Raw genomic sequence first — 23801 nt, 5'->3', positions numbered from 1 at the left:
TACAGTATTGGCTAGTTCCAACTGTTCGCTGAATTTCAAGTGCACATTATCATCTTCTGCCATATATGGCATTATGCCGTAACAAAGAACCGAAAATGAGATCGTAGAGTACCGGTACTCCAAGAAAATTTACATCCCAAAAACCACACTGAAAAACATAATATCAGATGGGACCTACTTCATTGTGAATCTCGAAAACGCCAATTTGCACTTCAAGCCGAATTATGCATTTTAGTATGGTTTACGAAATTCCGATGCTCTTTGGAGTATCCTCTGATGCCCTGTTTCTTTTATGGTGTAATGTAAAGTCTCTTAGTGCTTTATACACACGAACATGCGGGCTTCCTACACCACTGCAGTTGCACACGCACAATAATGCCTGTTTTCTGGCGCTCTTTGGCAGCTGGTAAATCGAACCTATTTCTAACAGTCTCCGGATAGTATTACGAACGGTAGTTAGAAAAGCGTTACTTTCAAAGTAAATTTCTTTTTACGCAAGATGAATTGTGTTACGTGTGAGAAAGTGGGATGGATATCTGAATCACAGAGCGTTCGAAACTGAACAGATTGAGGACCAGCCACTTACAAAAATTTCGAGCCGCGAGACATTTATGTCATAATTTTAAATTTTTCTAGCACATTTGTGTGATGTATCTTAAAGTATAACACACGCAAAAAAAGATCAATATTACATGTGAAAGCTTAGGTTCTGTTGTAGCGTGTTAATCTTAGAGACCAATATTATATGTGAAAGCTTAGTTTTTCTTGTAGATATACGGTACTGTGTACATTAATGTAAACCGTTAACTTTTCCTCTTGCGTGTTCGCGCCAGGTAACCAGTCATTTTGCTATTGGCTGACTATAACACGTGTCATATGCTCTGAATAGCTGCTGTCATCGGCTGACGAGTTCTCGTGGCTTGAGATATGACTCGCTTACAAAAGGACGTGGCAACCTCGGTTTCAACGCTCCGGAAACTAACGCGCTGTGTTTGGTGCAATTCGCATTTATACTTTCGTAATACGAAAATATGCAACGTATATTTTGCTGCAAATCAAAGGTCTTTCCAAAACTTCTCTCCTTTTTTTTGTATTAAAAGTCTCTCCAAAACTTCTTTGCCCCGTCTTTTCTTTTTTTTCCGGGAAGTTCTATGCGATTGTATAAAACGTTAACCATTCAAAGGATTGATAAGTTTTACAGTTCCGAGGGAAAATCTACGGAAAACCTACTGTGACTTAGAACAGAAAAAGTGTATTTTCGCCCGGGAAAAAGCATATTTTTTAAACGGGATATCCGGGAGAAACCCGGGAATAATCCGGGAATTTCTTTCCTTGTCCCCGTATACACGCTGTATGCGACTTAACTGCTGAGGTCATCAGTCCCCTATAACTTAGAACTACTTAAACCTAACTAACCTAAGGACATCACACACATCCATGTCCGAGGCAGGATTCGAACCTGCGACCGTAGCGGTCGCGCGGTTCCAGACTGAAGCGCCTAGAACTGCTGGTCCACAAAAGGCCGGCCAGCTTTAGAACATCCGAATTACAAAACGTAAAAGAAAGCAGCGCAAAATGTCTTACAAGTAGCGCAAGCTGTCCTGCAGATTAAGCCAATCTAACGAATTTACTCTTCAAACAGAGCGCACTTATAATTACATAACAGCGAATATCGAAATATATGTTTGTGTTAAATTAATAAGGTAGTACCTGAACGTATTAAAAACGCGAAAGTTAGAAAAAAAATTGCAGACACGAATTACAAACACATTCGACTCTTCCTTATAAATTTATGACGCTACTCTTTTCTTTGCATTTTGTTCGTTATTTCGCCCTAGCGGACATCACATGACATGCCTTGAAGCTCGTTGGCGATCCCTTTTATTCCAGAGACCAGCCAGGTTTCTGACCGAACACGCTGAGCTACTGTGCCGGCACCCATTGAGCTCAAGTGGTGGTGGTGGTGATTAGTGTTTAACGTCCCGTCGACAACGAGGTCATTAGAGACGGAGCGCAAGCTCGGGTTACGGAAGGATGTGGAAGGAAATCGGCCGTGCCCTTTCAAAGAACCATCTCGGCATTTGCCTGAAACGATTTAGGGAAATCACGGAAAACCTAAATCAAGATGGCCAGAGACGGGATTGAACCGTCGTCCTCCCGAATGCGAGTCCAGTGTGCTAACCACTGCGCCACCTCGCTCGGTGACCACGAAGTTTGGCGGACTATATACACTACTGGCCATTAAAATTGCTACACCAAGAAGAATGCAGATGATAAACGGGTATTCATTGGAGAAATATATTATACTACAACTGACATGTGATTACATTTTCACGCAATTTGGGTGCATGGATCCTGAGAAATCAGTACACAGAACAACCACCTCTGCCCGTAATAATGGCCTTCATCCTCCTGGGCATTGAGTCAAACAGAGGTTGGATGGCGTGTACATGCTGCTTCAACACGATACCATAGTTCATCAAGAGTAGTGACTGGCATATTGTGACGAGCCAATTGCTCGGCCACCATCGAAACGAGGTTTTCAATTGGTGAGGGATCTGGAGAATATGCTGGCCAGCGCAGCAGTGGAACATTTTCTGCATCCAGAAAGGCGCGTACAGGACCTGCATCATGCGGTCGTGCATTATCCTGCTGAAATGTAGGGTTTCGCAGGTATCGAATGAAGGGTAGAGCCACGGGTCGTAAAATATCTGAAAGGTAACGTCCACTGTTCAAAGTGCCATCAATGCGAACAAGAGGTGACCGAGACGTGTAACCAATGGCACCCCATACCCACACGCCGGGTGATACGCCAGTATGGCAATGACGAATATACGCTTCCAATGTGCGTTCACCGCGATGTCGCCAAATACGGATGCGAGCGTCATGATGCTGTAAACAGAACCTGGATTCATCCGAAAAAATGACGTTTTGCCATTCGTGCACCCAGGTTCGTCGTTGATTACACCATCGCAGGCGTTCCTGTCTGTGATGCAGCGTCAAGGGTAACCGCAGTCCATGCTGCTGCAAACGTCGTCCAACTGTTTGTGCAGATGGTTGTTGTCTTGCAAACGTCCCCATCTGTTGACTCAGGGATCGAGACGTGGCTACACGATCCGTTACAGCCATACGGACAAGATGCCTCTCATCTCGACTGCTAATGATACGAGGCCGTTGAGATCCAGCACGGCGTTCCATATTACCCTCCCGAACCCACCGATTCCATATTCTGCTAACAGTCATTGGATCTCGACCAAGGCGAGCACCAATGTCGTGATACGATAAACTGCAATCGCGATATGCTGCAATCCGACCTTTATCAAAGTCGGGAACGTGATGGTACGCATTTATCCTCCTTACGCGAGGCATGACAACAACGTTTCACCAGGCAACGCCGGTCAACTGCTGTTGGTGTACGAGAAATCGGTTGGAAAATTTTCCTCATGTCAGCACGTTGTAGGTGTCGCCACCGGCGCCAACCGTGTGTGAATGCTCTGAAAAGCTAATCAGTTGCATATCACAACATCTTCTTCCTGTCGGTTAACTTTCGTGTCTGTAGCACGTCATCTTCGTGGTGTTGCAATTTTAATGGCCAGTAGTGTATCTAGCATCTTATCGTGTCCTGAAAGTTTTAGTCGTACCTGTATTACTAACTGGAATTTGATTACAACAAATTGTACCAACAGCAATGCGTTTTTGATGGATGCTCAACATGGCGTTGCCTTCAAATGATATACTCTCATAATACGCAAGTTACAATAGTTCTTTTACCATCAGTATTATTTTTCTCGTCATTTTAGTGCAACGAGTCGTACAGTTAAGGGAAAGTTTTCGAGAGATACGGGATTTCCTGGTGCTCAGCTGTTTCAGCTGGAAGCCAATAGGGTGCCTCGCAGCTCTGTACTGAAGGGAGATGACGTAGATGGCGTCCTGGCACCCCACTGGTCAACGTTCAGAATATCTGACATGTCAGATACTGGTCTGCACGTCCGGAAAGACTCCGCAACGCGCTTCTTCATTCTCTGGCGTCACAAACTCGGACCGCTCAATGTTCGGATGCACGGTCCGTGGGCCGACGGCTTTAGGAGGAGCTCGTCTCGCCTGCGTGGCTGGAAGGACGTCGCCACGGCCGCGCAATGGGCTTTACGAGACGCAGCTTATTTTGTGTCACTTCCAGCCGGTCATCCACCCATCGACATATGACTGTCGTCAACAGCGAGCGACAGCATGCAAGGGAGACGCCGGCCGCGGTGGTCTAGCGGTTCTAGGCGCTACAGTGTGGAACCGCGCGACCGGTACGGTCGCAGGTTCGAATCCTGCCTCGGGCATGGATGTGTGTGATGTCCTTAGGTTAGGTTAGGTTTAAGTAGTTCTAAGTTCTAGGGGACTGATGACCTCAGATGTTAAGCCCCATAGTGCTCAGAGCCATTTTTTGCAAGGGAGACGGCACACTGAAGTAACTGAGGATTACGACACGCTGCCTTGTTTTAATTTTCTCTTTCTGTGTGAGTGATTTTAATACCTATCTTCGCAGTTCAAACACCTACCACTGGACAGTCAAAGAAACTGGTTATCTGCGTAATATCGTGCAGGGACCCGCTAGCACGCAGAAGTGCCGCAACAGGACGTGGCATGGACTCGACTAATGTCAGAAGTAGTGCTGGAGGGAATTGACACCATGAATCCTAAAGGGCTGTCCATAAATCTGTAAGAGTAGGAGGGGGTGGAGACGTCTTGTGAACAGCACGTTGCAAGGCATCCCAGAGATGCTCAGTAGTGTCCATCTCTGGCGACTCTGGTCGGCAGCGGAAGTGTTTAAATTCAGAAAAGTGTTCCCGCAGCCACTCTGTAGCAATTCTGTACGTCTGGGGTGTCGCATTGTCCTGCTGGATTTGCCCAAGTCCGTCGGACTGCACAGTGGACTGAATGGATGCAAGTGATCAGGCAGGATGCTTACGTATGTGTCACGTGTCACAGTCTTATCTAGACGTTGTCAGGGGTCTCACATCACTCAACTGCACACGCCCAACACCGTTACGCAGTCTCCACCAGCTTCAACACTTCCCTGCTGGCATGCAGGATCCATCTACCACGAGCTTGTCTCTATATCCATACACGTCCATCCGCTCGGTACAATTTGAAACGAGACTCATCCTACCAGGCAAAATGTTTCCAGTCATCAACAATCCACTGTCGGTGTTAGCAGGCAAGGCGTAAAGCTTTGTGTCGTGCAGTCATAAGGGGTACGCAAGTGCGCCTTCGGCTCCAGAAGCCCATATCGACGACTTTTCGTTGATTGGTTCGCACCCTGACACTTATTAATGGCCTAGCATTGGAATTTGCAGCAGTTTGCGGAAGGGTTGCACTTCTGTCACCTTCAGTCATCGTTGGTCCAGTTCTTGAAGGATCTTTCTCCGGCCGCAGCGATGTCGGAGATCTGATGTTTTACCGGGTTCCTGATATTCACGTTGCACTCGTGAAATGGTCGTACAGGAAAATCCCCACTTCATCGGTACCTCGGAAATGCTGTGTCCGATCGCTCGTGCGCCGTCTACAACACCACGTTCAAACTCACTTACATCTTGATGACCTGCCATTGTAGCAGCAGCAACCGATGGAACAACTGCGCCAGACACTTGTTGTCTTACATAGATGTTGCCGACCGTGCATGCCTATTCCAGTTACGTTGGCTCTCCGTGTATATCAACAGACTATCTGCAACGTTCAGCATATGGCTGTACCTATACGTAAGGCCAACTCTTTCTCTATCTTCTCCTTTACTTCAGTCATACGACTCTTGAAGAAACTACCTCTTAATCTGTGTTTTGTCCCAAACCACTTTGTGTTGAAGAGGTGATTAAATTTCTCTCTGTTAGCAGTGCCCTGTCGGCATTTGCCACATCTGTCTTCATTCTGTCCAGCAGTGAAACCGCTATCTCTCTCACACTGTCAACACTATGCATCCTTTCCGCGTTACTGTGCATCTCCGTTTTTTTAACCGCTGTCTCACCTGGTAACTTATCTTTTTTTTTTTCTCTCCCTCTCTTACGGCAACCAGTCCACATCTTCGCCAGAGTTGATTCGTTTTGTACTGTTGCCGTGTATTTCTGTTGTTGTTGTGTTCTTCAGTACGAAAAGTGGTGTGATGCAACTGTCTTCGGTTGTCTGTTCCTTGTGAAGCTGCCGTCACACCGAACGTCAGTGTTCAGCGAGTCGAGATTCTGACGTCGCAGCTTGGAAAAGAAAACACATTGTGGAGTCTTTTCAAACGTGTATTGCAACAACTAGCGTGTCAGATAATCTGAACGTTTCTTTGAACTTGGAGCATTGAGATGGAAGAACGCCACCTACATCAAATGGCACCATCTCTCTTCAATACAAATTGTCTTTGAGTTGAAATCTTCTTCTCGTGCATTATATACGAATGTTTGCTGTTTCAAAGTACCACTGAACTTAATTGTACGATGTGTTGTAATAAAATTACGGGAATGGTCATACAGGTGGTTGAAGAATTTTCCATCTGTAACTTGCGTGTTATGAAAGCATGCCATGTTAAGGCATCGGCACGTTGAGGCGCCATCAAAAACGCATAGTTCTTGGTGCAATGTGTTGTAATTAAAGGACAGTCAATATCATATCTACGATTAAGGCTCCGAAGCGATGTAAGATGCAAAGCATTCCCGTTCATCTTCTAAGGTCGGTGTTGCGTAATGAGCGGAGATGCGGACTTGTAAGATAATGTGTGATGGTTCTGTTTATAAATAACATATAAATAACATTTCTGCTACCAGTCACGATTTTAATTTATTCATATTGTACACGACGCGTTTCGGGAACTGATTCCTATTTTCAAGTGTATTTTCTGTTTGTACTACGAAACGTCCCCTTAGAAAAATTAATGAATTACTGTGCGGATAAACCTCTACGTTATTTGATTTTCAAACTGTTGAGCAAAACAGAACGTACTCAGACATTACTCTCTTTACTTATTCTGATCAACACTAAACTGACATACAATATTTTTAGCGCAACGCAATCTGACTTTCAAAAATCCCTACAAAAGAATGCCCCTGACTAACAATAACCTGTACCTTTCATGAATCACTTACCTCACCAAAATCTTCGTTACTCGAACTACTGCAATACAGCGAACGTCAATACTGCCAGCTGAATAAAGGATTCTAACTACTGAAGGCACTAACTATTGATAGGGATGAAAGATTTTGATAGAGAACAAACAATGTATTTACCTTAATAGTGTTCAAAAGTAATAATATATATATATATCACTTTGAACATAGCTGCTAAGGTTCAGTGACCGTGTCAGAATTATATTGTAACAAATAAGCCCTCGGTCACAAATATTAAGTCAAAAATTGACCTGGTTTCGACGCTACTATGAGCGTCGTCTGCAGAATTAGACTAACCGTTCTAAAACAGCCCTTAGCGGCTCGCCATCTGACAAGTGTTCATGACGTCGCCTTTCCGGCTTAGATCTTTTTTAATATGTAACTTGTAAGTACTGCATGTTTTCGAGTCAGTACAAACTTTAATTTTATTAATGTACTATATACCTAATGTTTTATATATATATATATATATATATATATATATATATATATATATATATATACAGGGTGTTTCAAAAATGACCGGTATATTTGAAACGGCAATAAAAACTAAACGAGCAGCGATAGAAATACACCGTTTGTTGCAATATGCTTGGGACAACAGTACATTTTCAGGCGGACAAACTTTCGAAATTACAGTACTTACAATTTTCAACAACAGATGGCGCTGCAAGTGATGTGAAAGAGAGAGAAGACAACGCAGTCTGTGGGTGCGCCATTCTGTACGTCGTCTTTCTGCTGTAAGCGTGTGCTGTTCACAACGTGCAAGTGTGCTGTAGACAACATGGTTTATTCCTTAGAACAGAGGATTTTTCTGGTGTTGGAATTCCACCGCCTAGAACACAGTGTTGTTGCAACAAGACGAAGTTTTCAACGGAGGTTTAATGTAACCAAAGGACCGAAAAGCGATACAATAAAGGATCTGTTTGAAAAATTTCAACGGACTGGGAACGTGATGGATGAACGTGCTGGAAAGGTAGGGCGACCGCGTACGGCAACCACAGAGGGCAACGCGCAGCTAGTGCAGCAGGTGATCCAACAGCGGCCTCGGGTTTCCGTTCGCCGTGTTGCAGCTGCGGTCCAAATGACGCCAACGTCCACGTATCGTCTCATGCTCCAGAGTTTACACCTCTATCCATACAAAATTCAAACGCGGCAACCCCTCAGCGCCGCTACCATTGCTGTACGAGAGACATTCGCTAACGATATAGTGCACAGGATTGATGACGGCGATATGCATCACGCTATCTGGACATTCTTCGTGAATTTGTGGCGGTACAAACTGCCTTAGACGACACTGCGAACACCTCGTGGTTTATGCAAGATGGTGCCCAGCCACATCGCACGGCCGACGTCTTTAATTTCCTGAATGAATATTTCGATGATCGTGTGATTGCTTTGGGCTATCCGAAACATACAGGAGGCGGCGTGGATTGGCCTCCCTATTCGCCAGACATGAACCCCTGTGACTTCTTTCTGTGGGGACACTTGAAAGACCAGGTGTACCGCCAGAATCCAGAAACAATTGAACAGCTGAAGCAGTACATCTCATCTGCATGTGAAGCCATTCCGCCAGACACGTTGTCAAAGGTTTCGGGTAATTTCATTCAGAGACTACGCCATATTATTGCTACACATGGTGGATATGTGGAAAATATCGTACTATAGAGTTTCCCAGATCGCAGCGCCATCTGTTGTTGAAAATTGTAACTACTGTAATTTCGAAAGTTTGTCTGCCTGAAAATGTACTGTTGTCCCAAGCATATTGCAACAAACGGTTTATTTCTATCGCTGCTCGTTTAGTTTTTATTGCCGTTTCAAATATACCGGTCATTTTTGAAACACCCTGTATACATTGTAACAAATAAGCCCTTGGTCACAAATATTAAGTCAAAAATATCAGTTCATGACATCCAGTCTTACAAATTTACTCTTTCTGATGGACACACGTCCAGATCATCCGCTCTCAAAACTCCGCGATCTCTCTCCCCACATCCACCACTGCTGGCGGCTCACCTCCAACTGCTCAACGCTACGCGCTGTTCACATCCAACCGCCCAACACTACAATAGCAAATATTCCAACAATGCCAACCAGCCACAGACTGCACACAGCACAGCCAGTGATTTTCATATAGAGCGCTACGTGACGTTACCAACATAAAAACCTAAACAGCCTACTTGTAGTACTATGCCATATTTACGTAATGTTTTCATCTGTAAGGTTCCACTTTGTTTTGTAGACATTATTGCAATACATAAAACACGTGCAATTTTTAGTTAGTTATTGATTTTTATATATAGTTATTTGCTAAATTTGGAGGAACTTGTACTTACAGTTTCCTTACGGTCCATCTGTACGGGGCCTCACACGTTAAACATCACACACAAATTTATCGTGTGTGAGACTTTGCACAGTTGGAGCGTAAAGAAACCGTAAGAACAATTTCTACCAAACTTGGCCGGTAACTCCACACAAAAAATCGATAACTAACTGAAAATTGTACATTTTTTATATATTGCAGTAAAGTCAACAAAATGAAACAGAACGTCACACATCGAAAAATTACGTAAAAATGGCATAGTACAAAGAGGACAAAAACTTGAAAATGAAAATCAGTTCGGGTACGATACGAATAAAAGAAAATCCTCACTGGTAGCAGAGAAGTTAATTATAGACAAACACATTGTTTTCACAGTCGCAGGCTTTCGCAAAACTATTTCTAATGGACAAAATCAGTAATGCGTGATGTTTTGCGGGTTCGCGCCTCGCTACATCGTAATTTGTTGTTACTCATCTTCGCGTTTCCTAATAGGTTGTGATACTCTCTTATTAATTTAATAGACTTAATTAATTCTGTAATTTTCGACGTTATGTAAATGTAAGTGCCCTCTCCTGGAGGAGTGAATTTGTTCAACTGGCTCGGTCTACAAGACTTGCATTACTTGCAGAAAGATATTTTGCAGTTTGTTGGTTCAAAGCCTGTATTTCACACGTTATAAAGATTCTGTTACTGAATAGGAAGAGTAATCAAGTCAGAATGGCCTTAGAGGTTTACTAAAAAGGGAGAACGATGAGGTAATTTTTATGTTATGCGGAGAACTGCTTTAAATTTGCACCTCATTATTTGCAATGGAAGTTTTAAAAGCTGATGTCCTTATTGACTGGATATACTCGTAGTACTTTATTCTTCGCTTGATAACGTGTTCATGGATATCGGAGTTTTTATTCATGTCTACTACAGTCAGAACAACGCGATTAGCGTATGGGCAAGCGAGGAAAAGTGTGTGCTTAACAGAGCTAGCACAGGGATTTTGCGCCAGTGCTTGTAGTAAACAGTGTGATTTGCGAGCCAGATATAGCCGATAAGTGACGCTGCGATCTCGTATATCGCGTTGAGAGACACGAACTCTGCGCCGTATTCGCTTCTTTTTTGTGTGTTCAGCAGCAATGTGAACTCGGCACGATCAAAGTCGACGAACGGTCCGTGTGCCGACAGCGTAAGGCTGTTCGTCTGTGCATAAATGCCGCAACACACGCCCATTGAGCCTGCTTGATGTGAACACGTCTTGATCTCCCTGCACAGTTTTAACCTCCCACTCCCCCCCCCCCCCCAGTACCACGTCCCATACACACATACACGCACACAAACACACACACACCCAAAAATTGTTCAAATGGCTCTGAGCACTACGCGACTTAACTTCTGAGGTCATCAGTCGCCTAGAACTTAGAACTAAGTAAACCTAACTAACCTAAGGACATCACACACATCCATGCCCGAGGCAGGATTCGAACCTGCGATCGTAGCGGTCGCTCGGCTCCAGACTGTAGCGCCTAGAACCGCACAGCCACTCCGGCCGGCACACACACACACACACACACACACACACACACACACACACACACACACATTTCCCTCCAGTATCAAACCGCTGACTCCTCACTGCCTCACTAAGTGTCCCAGCAAGCTATCCCTTCTTTTAGTGAAGTTGTTCATTAAATTTCTTTTGCCGCCAATTCGATTCAGTGCGTGTTCATCACTCACGGGTTCTACCCAACTAATCTTTAGGGATCTTTCAAAAGCTACTATTCTCTTTTGGTCTGAAGTGTTCATCGTCCACGTCTCACTTCCTTACTGGGCTCCACTCCAACCAAATACCTTCAAAAAAGTGCTTCTCAAATCATAAATTTATATTCACCTCCGCGCGGGATAGCCGCGCGGTCTAGGGCGACTTGTCACGGTGCATCCGACTTGTTACGGTCCGCCCAACTTGTTGCGGTCCACCCGGCTGCCCCCGTCTGAGGTTCGTGTCATCCCTTGGGCATGGCTGTGTGTCTTGTCCATACCATAAGTTAGTTTAAATAAAGTTAGATTAAGCAGTGTGTAAGATTAGGGACCGATGACCTCACCAGTTTGGTCCCATAACATCTTACCACAAATCTCGAAAATCTGTATTCATCGTTAACAATTTTTTCTTTTTCGTAAGCGGTCCCATGTTATTCCCACTCGTCGTTTTACGTCTTCTCTGCTTTGGCCAACGTTAGTTGTTTTCTTACCCAAAGATCAGAACTCACGTGCTACTTTTAATGATTCATTCACCAGTCTAATTTCTTCAGCAGCGCCTGATTTAATTCGACTATTCTCTGTTACCATGGTTTTCATTTCATTGATATTCATCCTATACGATCTTTCCAAGACAAATGCTTCAGATGACTATGAGCACTATGGGACTTAACATCTGACGTCATCAGTCCCTTAGAACTTAGAACAATTTAAACCTAACTAACCTAAGGACATCACACACATCCATGCCCGAGGCACGATTCGAACCTGCGACCGCAGCACTCACATGGTTTCGGACTGAAGCACCTAGAACCGCTCGGCCACAGCGGCCGGCTCTTTTCAAGACACTGTCCGTTTTTCTGATATGTCTTTTTAACCATCTCGGACAGTTAAACATTTAAATTGTGTATGTGCGAATACGAACATGACTTACATAAAGAGGCCTTCCAGAAAGAATAGGCAGTTCCGGTTGCAAAATTGTTATTTATTTATTTAAGCCTTCATTGTTGAGTAATGCTTGTGAAAATGTAAACAGGTGTCGAATAAACAAAGCCGAAAACAAAGCAGTTGCTGGTCCTATTGAGGGATTATCACAAGGGAGCAATATTCAAGTTAAAACACAAATAAGACAGTTAAAACGAAAAATGTAAAGTGTGCTGGAAATTGTAATGAGCTCGTTATAAGAATGAATAGCTAAGTATTACGTACAAAAACTAAGAAATTATCCATTAACTCTGAGAACAGGGCTTAGACCATTTCTTCCCAACCTGGGGTAATTACCCCTGAAGAGTAAAATGTAATTTTCTGAGGGGTGAAAACAAAAGCGCTCAGTTGTATTTCAGTCACAAAATTGAATTAGTTTTAAAAGCTCATTACTATTATCACTGTTACGTAAGATTGCGATATTGATTACGTAAGTTACAAGAAAGTACCTGTTTGCTTGCATTGTTCTGTAACATAATGGGGTGGAGATTACAGCTTGCAAAACGAACGTATGAACAATATCTTCCTCACATAGTGCATCCACTACACACGTACTTTGTACGATGCGTCTATGACACTGAAATTGAGACGTATGTATCACATCGAGTATGCTTAAGTATCTGATGTCAATGCCTTCCACAACTTGTAGGAGGTTCCCGCAATAGATCAGGATTTGCTACATTAGTCACTTCACAAAAATAAATTAATTGGCAGCATAACAGCCGGCTGCTGTGACCGAGCGGTTCTAGGCGCTTCAGTTCGGAACCGCGCTGCTGCTACGGTCGCAGGTTAGAATCCTGCCTCTGGCATGGATGTGTTTGATGTCCTTAGGTTAGTTAGGTTTAAGTAGTTCTAAGTTCTAGGGGACTGATGACCTCGGATGTTAAGTCCCATAGTGCTTTGAGCCAATTGAACCATTTGACAGCATAACACAACACAGACCACCACAGGGTATTGTTATTATTAGTGGCAGTAGTCAGACACAAAAGATTGACAGCCTGAAGTCTTCCAGTTTCAGACAGGCAAGCGATTTACAAACAGTAGGTCAAAGTACGAGGTGCATTCAAGTTCTAAGGCCTCCGATTTCTTTTCGAATTAACTACTCACCCGAAATCGATGAAACTGGCGTTACTTCTCGACGTAATCGCCCTGCAGACGTACACATTTTTCACAACGCTGACGCCATGATTCCATGGGAGCGGCGAAGGCTTCTTTAGGAGTCTGTCTTGACCACTGGAAAATCGCTGAGGCAATAGCAGCACGGCTGGTGAATGTGCAGCCACGGTGAGTGTCTTTCATTGTTGGAAAAAAACCAAAAGTCACTAGGAGCCAGTTCAGGTGAGTAGGGAGCATGAGGAATCACTTCAAACTTGTTATCACGAAGAAACTGTTGCGTAACGTTAGCTCGATGTGCGGGTGCGTTGTCTTGGTGAAACAGCACACGCGCAGCCCTTCCCGGAGGTTTTTGTTGCAGTGCAGGAAGGAATTTGTTCTTCAAAACATTTTCGGAGGATGTACCTGTTAGCGTAGTGCCCTTTGGAACGCAATGGGTAGGGATTACGCCCTCGCTGTCCCAGAACATGGACACCATCAAATTTTCAGCACTGGTGGTTACCCGAAATGTTTTTGGTGGCGGTGAATCTGTTGCTTCCATTGAGCTGACTGGCGCTTTGTTTCTGGATTGAAGAATGGCATCCACGACTCATCCATTGTCACAACCGACGAAAAGAAAGTCCCATTCATGCTGTCGTTGCGCGTCAACATTGCTTGTCAACATGCCACACGGGCAGCCGTGTGGTCGTCCGTCAGCATTTGTGGCACCCACCTGGATGACACTTTTCGCATTTTCAGGTCGTCATGCAGGATTGTGTGCACAGAACCCACAGAAATGCCAACTCTGGAGGCGATCTGTTCAACAGTCATTCGGCGATCCCCCAAAACACTTCTCTCCACTTTCTCGATCGTGTAGTCAGACCGGCTTGTGCGAGCCCGAGGTTGTTTCGGTTTGTTGTCACACGATGTTCTGCCTTCATTAAACTGTCGCACCCACGAACGCACTTTCGACACATCCATAACTCCATCACCACATGTCTCCTTCAACTGTCGATGAATTTCAATTGGTTTCACACCACGCAAATTCAGAAACCGAATGATTGCACGCTGTTCAAGTAAGGAAAACGTCGCCATTTTAAGTATTTAAAACAGTTCTCATTCTCGCCGCTGGCGGTAAAATTCCATCTGCCGTACGGTGCTGCCATCTCTGGGACGTATTGACAATGAACGCGGCCTCATTTTAAAACAATGCGGATGTTTCTATCTCTTTCCAGTCCGAAGGAAAAAAATCGGAGGCCTTAGAACTTGAATGCACCTCATACAGTAGGCACCTTTTAATTTGGTTGATATTAAATGGGGTACAGGGAGTAGGCGAAGCAAGTGTCTGCAAGAAGAGGACTTGTACAGAGGAAGCACGTTCTGTAACCAGATGTATACTCTCAGCGCGGATGCGTAGCTTTCTTTTCTGAGATTACTTTGACCAGTCTATAAAGAGGTTCTTAGAAATAAACAGTAGCAGTTACTTCATTGATTCATCAGTACCAGGTTTAATAAAACATCTTGGGGGGGGGGGGAGGGGGGGGTAGGGTTCTAGTTAATATCTTATTGCACTGCAGGGAAATGGTCTCCGAAAGGTTGGGAACCACTGGCTAAGAACAAAGAAATTGTTTTTACGGATCTAATTCCGTAGTCTTGTGCTCGTGCCCTTACGGTCTGTTCGTGATTCCAGTAGTGCGTGCACTGCGAGACGAGAGGGCTTCGCTACCCCATACTGGTGCGGGCCCACGTTGAGCTCGTTTGCGTCGTAAGAATTTCAGGACCGCCTGCAGTGCGGTCGCTGTGGTCGGGCCGATGTATCACTTTTCCCGCGGTTGGAGCGAGCGCAAGTCGCCAGCCATCTTGTCCGAAACTCAACCCTGACTCTCGCCTCGTAATGTTTAGGAAATTCAGAAGAGTCAGCCAGAAACTCGCATCCATTCCTTTCCTGACAGCAGTTTCAAATGGTTCAAATAGCTGTAAGCACTACAGGACTTAACATCTGAGGTCATCAGTCCCCTGGACTTAGAACTACTTAAAACTAACTAACCTAAGGACATCACACACATCCATGCCCGAGGCAGGATTCGAACCTGCGACCGTAGCAGCAACGCGGTTCCGGACTGAAGCGCCTAGACCCACTGCGGCCGGCTACAGAAGTTTCGCGTTGCACGATAAATCGCCACCGTATCCGCTGGCAGTGGCCAATAAAGTTCGTTGGCGGTAGAGTCGGAAGTAGGCAGTTCGAATAGCGATCGTGACTTAGCTCTCAATGATACTATTTGGCCGGCAAGTAGAGAAGAAATGTTTGGCGTCCAGTTTCTGGACAACCTACGTAAATACGGCCGCTCCCCTCGAAGATTCGATACAGTACTTGGTATCAGGTCCGATACCTAAATAATGCAGCCTACTGCGCACAGTTTGAGTCGCAACACGACGTCCCGTGGCTGCACGAAAAGCATTATTCAACATGGTGGCGTTGCTCTCAGGGTTCCTCCGAGCCATAATCCGTAGGTAGCGGTCATCCAACGCAGTAGCAGCCCTTGGGCGGCCTGAACGAGGCATGTCATCGACTGTTCCTGTCTCTTTGTACCTTCCTCACGTCCAAACAACATCGCTTTGCAGAATGAGATTTTCACTCTGCAGCGGAGTGTGCGCTGATATCAAACTTCCTGGCAGATTAAAACTGTGTGACCGACCGAGACTCGAACTCGGGACCTTTGCCCTTCGCGGACAAGTGCTCTACCATCTGAGCTACCGAAGCACTAGCCCCTCTCCTCACGTTCGGTCTGTGGAATCGATTCGTCAGTATTTGATGTGGTTTACGAAATATATCCGGCGGTAATGTTAGGTGACTCACCCAGTATAATTACGGAAACAGGTTATGACTTGAGCAAAAAGAATTTTTTTTAAGAACTGACGTGCTTCGGTATGTTCCACCACAGTGAGTAGGTTCGTTTCATTTTCTTTATTTACGTACTGGTGTTCATGTAGCTGTCTGTGTCAGTCTGGTATTTGGTACTATTTGCAGTTATTATTGCTTCTGTGTTGTCACGCAGATAACAAACTGAACTCCGAAACACCTGCACTAGCACTGTGTCCCATCGTCACATCTCGCGCAGATCGCACCTTATCCTGTTCTACAGCACGGGCAGGCGTCTTACGTCCACGTTATGTGAGGGGACGTGGCCGCTGCAACGCGGCTCTTCAGTGCTGCATTGTCCTCCGAGAGCACACCGGTCACTATTTTGAAACGAGTAGCATCGCAGTGTATGTCCAGATACAAGCTATAGAGTTTTCTGTCACTGTTGACTCCGTTATCTACTTTAGACCCATGGTAGCCTCCGCAGACTGGCGTAGTACGTGGAAAATTAAATCATGAAAACACTATGGAAGGCTAGTAATTCTCAAATTATGAAATGAAGTAAAGTATCGACATTTTTAAGCGTTTGTTTTCCGTAACTTTTCACACATTTTAATTCCACAGTTTGGACAAACGCTTCACGCAAAGAGTTGATCACCATTCAACGACTTCGACACATTACATGTTGTAAAAGAAAAGATAGAGCAAACAATTTGTATCTTTCTCCGAGACAGGTGCTGGTACATATTTAGAAAAACTTAATAGAATTTTGTAATGAAGGCTTTCACGACTGGATATTTCAGCTGCCGAGAATTCAAAATGGTTCAAATGGTTCTGAGCACTATGGGACTCAACTGCTGAGGCCATTAGTCCCCTAAAACTTAGAACTAGTTAAAGCTAACTAACCTAAGGACATCACAAACATCCATGCCCGAGGCAGGATTCGAACCTGCGACCGTAGCGGACTTTCGGTTCCAGACTGCAGCGCCTTTAACCGCACGGCCACTTCGGCCGGCGCCGAGAATTCTTCCGGGTTGTATGGCCGTGGTCCATGGAACTCTTCTATCCCTGACGTTTCGTCCAAAGCTACGTTGGATATCTTCGGAGGTGCTCCAGGTTGTGCTGAGTCTTGACGACTGACGTTTGGGACGTCGAAGAACGGCCTAAATACCGTGGAAAGTGGGCGTGGTATGGATTTCACGTGATAGAAGAGATAAACCTTGTCGAGGATAAAATATAACTACTGGTCATGGTACGTTAAAGATAAAAATTCTCACCGAGTCTGTAGCGCCACTGTCCATATATCGCTGAGTTTCATAGCTTCTTCTTTCCTGTTAAAATTGTCCCCATGTTTATATATGTGGATGGCTTCTCTATATAGCCGTGGATAATAGTTCGTCATAGTACATAAAACTGCAGTTTCCTAAAATTTCAGTACGTGATCACCCGACTAAAGAGCATGTTCCTCCACGGCTAACTTGTCTGTTTTCCCTAGTGGGCAATGACTTTCATGTTCCTTCAGCCGCGTATTCACACTTCTCTTTGTAGTTCCAATGTAGACCCTACCACCGTTACACGGAAGCTATGAAACTTGGTGATATATGGACAGTGGCGCTTCAGAATCGATGAGAAGTTTTTATCTTTGGCGTACTATGATCGTTAGTTATATTTTATCCTTGACAAGGTTTATCTCTGCTATCACGTGAAATCCAGACCACGCCCACTTTCCGCGGTATTTAGGCCATTCTTCGGCGTCCGACTCGTCAGTTGACAAGACTCAGCACAAACAGGAGCACCTCCGAAGATGTCCAACGTAGTTTTGGACGAAACGTCAGGGATAGAAGAGTTCCATCGACCACGTATATACAGCCCGGAAGAGTTCTCGGCAGATTAATAGGATTTACAATTTTTTTTATGTTAAAACCTCAACAATGATTTAAATATATGGAAACTAAATAAGTAAGCAAGAAAAAATTAATTTTTATGAGCTTTTCCTTGGAATGAAACAACATTTTGCCAGTCACTTCTTAGCTCCTTGGCACGTTTCGCAGGTTTAAACCTCCATCACCAGGTGGATTTACATTTGTTAGTATGACGTATGTGTGTGTCGTGTTACGAGTTTTGGAGGGACTTGTGGCACTGTCTCCTGTGGTCCCAGGTTCCTTTCACTGTCGTAACACATCGCATGTAGACTGTTATATTTTGCAAAAATAGGAGTAAGCTATAGGTAAAGACGGGTAACATACAGTATGTACAAGAACTAACAGGGAACAATGACAGTGTAAGACAAAAAACGAAGTGCTCGGATTAGAAAGTGTGTAAGACAGGGATGTATTTTTCGGCCCTACTTTTCAATCTGTACGTCGAAGAAACAATGAAGGAAATAAAATAAAGGTTCAGGAGTGGAATTAAAATTCAGGGTGAAAGAATATCTATGTTAAGATTCGCTGATGACATTGTTATCTTCAGTGAAAGTGAAGAAGAGTTACAGGTACCTGTGTGTGGAATGGGTCGAACCCTCTCAAGCGTAAAAAATATGGGTTGATAGTACATCAGAAAAATAGAAAAGTAATGAGAAGTAGCAGAAATGAGAACAGCGTGAAATTTAAAATCAAAATTGATGGTCACGAAGTAGACGAACGGACGGAATTCTACTGCTTTGGAAGTAAAATGACAGACGAAGCAAGGAAGGGATGAAGAGCAGACTACCACAGGCAAAGAGGATCTTAAACATCAAACACAGGCCTTACTTTGAGGTATAAATTTTTGACAGTGTAGTGCAACACTGTATGTGAGTGAATCATGGACTGTCGGAATACTGGAAAAGAAGAAAACCGAAGCGGTTCAGATGTGATGCTAGAAAAAAAATGTTGAACATAAGGTGGACTGAGAAGATACGGAATGAGGAGGTTCCACGCAGAATCGCCAAAGAAAGGAACGTATGGAACACACTGGCAAGAAGAAGGGATAGGATGATACTGCGTGTGTTGAAGCATCAGGGAATATCCTCCATGATACGAGAGGCAGCTGCAGAAGTTAAAAACTGTAGCGGCAGAGAGAGCTTTGACCGTCCAGCAACTAATGAGGAGGTAGGGTACGGAATGAAGAGATCATCGCAGGAGAAGCTTGATCAGAAAAAATGATGCTAACGATGGTAGAATGAAATATTTTAGTACTTATCTGATTACGGCATCAGTAGTCCAGGGGCTGCAATAATATATTCTAACATTCCTTTCAGGTCCAGGTTTTAAATTTTTACAACTGGGATACAGTTTTAGTTTTTATAACCTCACAAAATATTCCGTTGAACTTCATCTAAGCTCTTGCGAATTTAACCAATGTGTCACAACCAAAATTTTCACTAATATCAAACTTCATTCTCAAGAATTTTTTATTGTTACAGTTCTTAACAGTCTGAGTTAAATACGTCAGTCTTCTCTAACAACAGATAACCAGCTACAAATACACACATCACGTTGGTTCAGAGAGTTCCGGAACATCTACAGAAAACTCGAATAGAGATCAACATTAACATCATTTCCGCTCTTTTTATTGCTCATGGAAACCACACATTACATGTTGTACCACCATACAGCGAGACCTTCAGAAGTGGTGGTCCACATTTCTGTACACACCGGTACCTCTAATACCCAGCAGCACGTCCTCTTGCGTGCCTGTATTCCTCGTGGCATACCATCCACAAGTTCATGAAGGCACTGTTGGTCCAGGTTGTCCCACTCCTCAACCCCAATTCGGCGTAGATCCTTCAAAAATGGTTCAAATGGCTCTGAGCACTGTGGCACTTAACTTCTGAGGTCATCAGTCCCCTAGAACTTAGAACTACTTAAACCTAACTAACCTAAGGACATCACACACATCCATGCCCGAGGCAGGATTCGAACCTGCGACCGTAGCCGTCGCGCGGTTCCACACCGTAGCGCCTAGAACCGCTCGGCCACCGCGGCCGGCGTAGATCCTTCAGAGTGGTTGATGGGTCACGGCCATAAACAGCCCTTTCCAATCTATCCCAGGCATGTTCGATAGGGTTCATGTCTGGAGAACATGCTGGCCACTCTAGTCGAGCGATGTCGTTATCCTGAAGGAAGTCATTCACAAGATGTGCATGATGGGGGCGCGAATCGTCGTCCATGAAGACGAATGCCTCACCAATATGCTGTCGATATGGTTGCACTATCGGTCGGAGGATGGCATTCAGGTATCTTACAGCCGTTACGGCGCCTTCCACGACCACCAGCGGCGTACTTTGGCCCCACATAATGCCACCCCAAAACTTCAGAGAACCTCCACCCTGCTGCACTCGCTAGACAGCGTGTCTAAGGCGCTCAACCTGACCGCGTTGCCTCCAAGCACGTCTCCGATGATTGTCTGATTGAAGGCATATGCGACTCTCATCGGTGAAGCCAATCCTGAGCGATCCATTCGGCATGTTGCTGGGTCTATCTATACCGCGTTGCATGGTGTCGTGCTTGCAAAAATGGACGTCGCCGTGGACGTCGGAGTAAAGTTGCACATCATGCGGCCTATTGCGCACAGTTTGAGTCGTAACAGGACGTCCTATGGCTGCACGAAAAGCATTATTCAACATAGTGGCGTTGCTGTCAGGGTTCCTCCGAGCGATAATCCGTAGGCAGCGGTCATTCACTGCCCTTGGGCGGCCTGAGCGAGGCATCCCATCAACAGTTCCTGTCTCTCTGTATATGCCCCACGTCCAAACAACATCGCTTTGGTTCAGTCCGAGACGCCTGGACACTTCGCTTGTTGAGAACCCTTCCTCGCACGAAGTAACAATGCGGACGCGATCGAACCGCGGTGTAGACCGTCTAGGCATGGTTGAACTACAGACAACACGAGCCGTGTACCTGTTTCCTGGTGGAATGAGTGGAACTGATCGCCTTCGGACCCCTTTGTCTAATAGGCGCTGCTCATGCATGGTTATTTACATCTTTGGGGCCGGCGGGAGTGGCCGTGCGGTTCTAGGCGCTACAGTCTGGAACCGGGCTGCCGCTACGGTCGCAGGTTCGAATCTTGCCTCGGGCATGGATGTGTGTGATGTCGTTAGTTAGGTTTAATTAGTTCTAAGTTCTAGGCGACTGATGACCTCAGAAGTTAAGCCGCATAGTGCTCAGAGCCATTTGAATCATTTGCCACATCTTTGGGCGGGTTTAGTGACATCTCTGAACAGTCAAAGGGACTGTGTCTGCGATACAGTATGCACAATCAACGTCTGTTCTTGGAACCGCGGTGATGCAAAACGTTTTTTGACGTGTCTACGATACATAACTGACAGATACAAGGATGCCAGTTTGGCGGGATCACGAATTCAAAGAGATCGTTATACCAAAGATACATATTTTAATATTTAGATCGAAATAAATGTTCTTTATTTATGACAAAGTTGTCTACCAAATTTGTATTTATGCAATAAATTCTTTCGTCCAATTCTTTTTTACTTTACAAAATTTGAGGCTTCATTTGCTTTTATTTAAGTGTATGTAAATAAATATCACGATGACTAGCTTTCTGGGGTACACATATTCTCGCGTGAATACCGTACCAAATATTTTCAGATATCAAGAGGGATGAAGAAATAGCAATGACAGATAAATGCGGTAAGAAACGAAACTTTCCAGTAAACGCCACAAACCGCGCAATTACCACCAGAAATGTTATCGGGCGTTCATAAATAATGAAACCGACGTCAGTCGATTCAGTTGGGAAGAAGAATATCAGCCTAGGATTGTTACAAGTATCTTCTTGCCTTGTCTTCTCCACTGATGACTGTCCTTTTCCTGCATGCTTCTCTCTCGTTGACCTCTGGCATATTGGTCTGTGTGTAATTGGCTTCTCCTAATTCCTTTCGCTTCGACCTCGATCCTCAGTTCAGAACAATCCCTCCTGAGTTCAACAACCCACTCGGTTCCTCTCTTTCCTCTTGTCTTCCTCGTTGTTTCCCATACTTATTTCGTTTTTGTCCGTATTCATCCCTATAAAACGTCCCGCAAATTTATCCTTTTTAGTCTCATTTAACACCTATGTAAATTTCAAGTCCCCAGGAGCGATGGTGTGCGCTGCTCTTTGATGTGCCCGTGACAGAGCTCCTCCTCTCACAGGTGTAGACAGCTGACTTGTTGGTGGCAGGCGTTGCGTTGCTACGCACTGACGCCAGTGCGTCGGCTGGCTCCGGGCGTTATTGCGCCTCACTGCCCGCCTTCGTAACAGCCTGCGGCTGCAGGCAATACGCCTTGAAGCCGCGTACCTGTAGCTTGCCTGCCTGCCCGGCGCCACTAACTACCTCTGAACCCGGCCAGATCTGCTCTGCTGTCAGAGCCTAAACTGTGACTTTCCGATGTGAGCGCTACTTTTCTGCAACTGCGGTTTTTGGTTGACATTCGTCACAGTTTAAAATCGCAGTCCACGAATTCACAACCTGTATCCCTCCGCAATGCTTAAATGCTATTTCTGCCATTTATCACCGTAGATGTTACGCTGTGATTAGTCGCGATTAGAAACTACGGTAATATATCGCAGAAATATTACCGTAGTAATACGAGGATACGTGCTGACTGGTATTTCCGGTCAGATGAACTGTGTCAGTGCAACGGAAGTGATATATTCTCGGCTGTGAAGTATGCAAATTACGTTTTTTGACAGCGTGTCTCTAAAGTAACAGTTGAAAGTTGTCATCGCGAATAGTTTAAGTGGAATATCAGAAGATACCCAAACAAAGTTTACCCATGTATTGTAGTGTTGAAAAAAATATCCGTATATTACCTAATGGACACAGCCGTACATTTTTCGTAGTTTAAGTACGATATATGTTAATAATAGCCGGCCGGTGTGGCCGAGCGGTTCTAGGCGCTACAGTCTGGAACCGCGCGACCGCTACGGTCGCAGGTTCGAATCCTGCGTCGGGCATGGATGTGTGTGACCTCCTTAGGTTAGTTACGTTTAAGTAGTTCCAAGTTCTAGGGGACTGATGACCTCAGAAGTTAAGTCCCATAGTGCTCAGAGCCATTTGAACCATTTTGCCGCGCGGGGTTAGCCGAGCGGTCTCAGGCGCTGCAGTCATGGACTGTGCCGCTAGTCCCGGCGGAGGTTCGAGTCCTCTATCGGGCATGGGTGTGTGTGTCTGTCCTTAGGATAATTTAGGATAAGTAGTGTGTAAGCTTAGGGACTGATAAGTTTAGTCGTTAAGTCCCATAAGATTTCACACACATTTCAACATTTTTGAACCATTTTTTTGTTAATAATAAGCGTCAAAAATACTCTTCACAACCTAATTACGTTTTATGAATTGACTTGGAGTGTTAGTTTTTCTAATGAAAAGTGCGTTGGCTGTGTTTAAATATGACGCGAACGTAAACATTACGTTACATTGTTGGTCAAGCTGTTACTACGGTCTCTATTTGGCAGTCACATTCGTTGTCTTTCACCTTTCAATGTAACCTGGACCTCGGCTGCATTACATAACCAAGATTTCAGTTGAGAAGGTTGGGAGAGGCGGGGGGGGGGGGGGGGGGTGCAGTACCAGACTCTAACCACATATATCAGTGCTGCTGGCAGATAAAACACCAAATTTAAAATTTTCGTCAGAGCAAATTAACTTCTTTGTTCATTTCCTCGACCATAGTTAAGTTACACATCCAAA

This window comes from Schistocerca serialis, chromosome 10, assembly GCF_023864345.2.
Source record: "Schistocerca serialis cubense isolate TAMUIC-IGC-003099 chromosome 10, iqSchSeri2.2, whole genome shotgun sequence".
Taxonomy (NCBI): Eukaryota; Metazoa; Arthropoda; class Insecta; order Orthoptera; family Acrididae; genus Schistocerca; species Schistocerca serialis.
The sequence above is the reverse complement of the archived record's forward strand: the minus strand, read 5'-3'. Positions refer to the sequence as shown.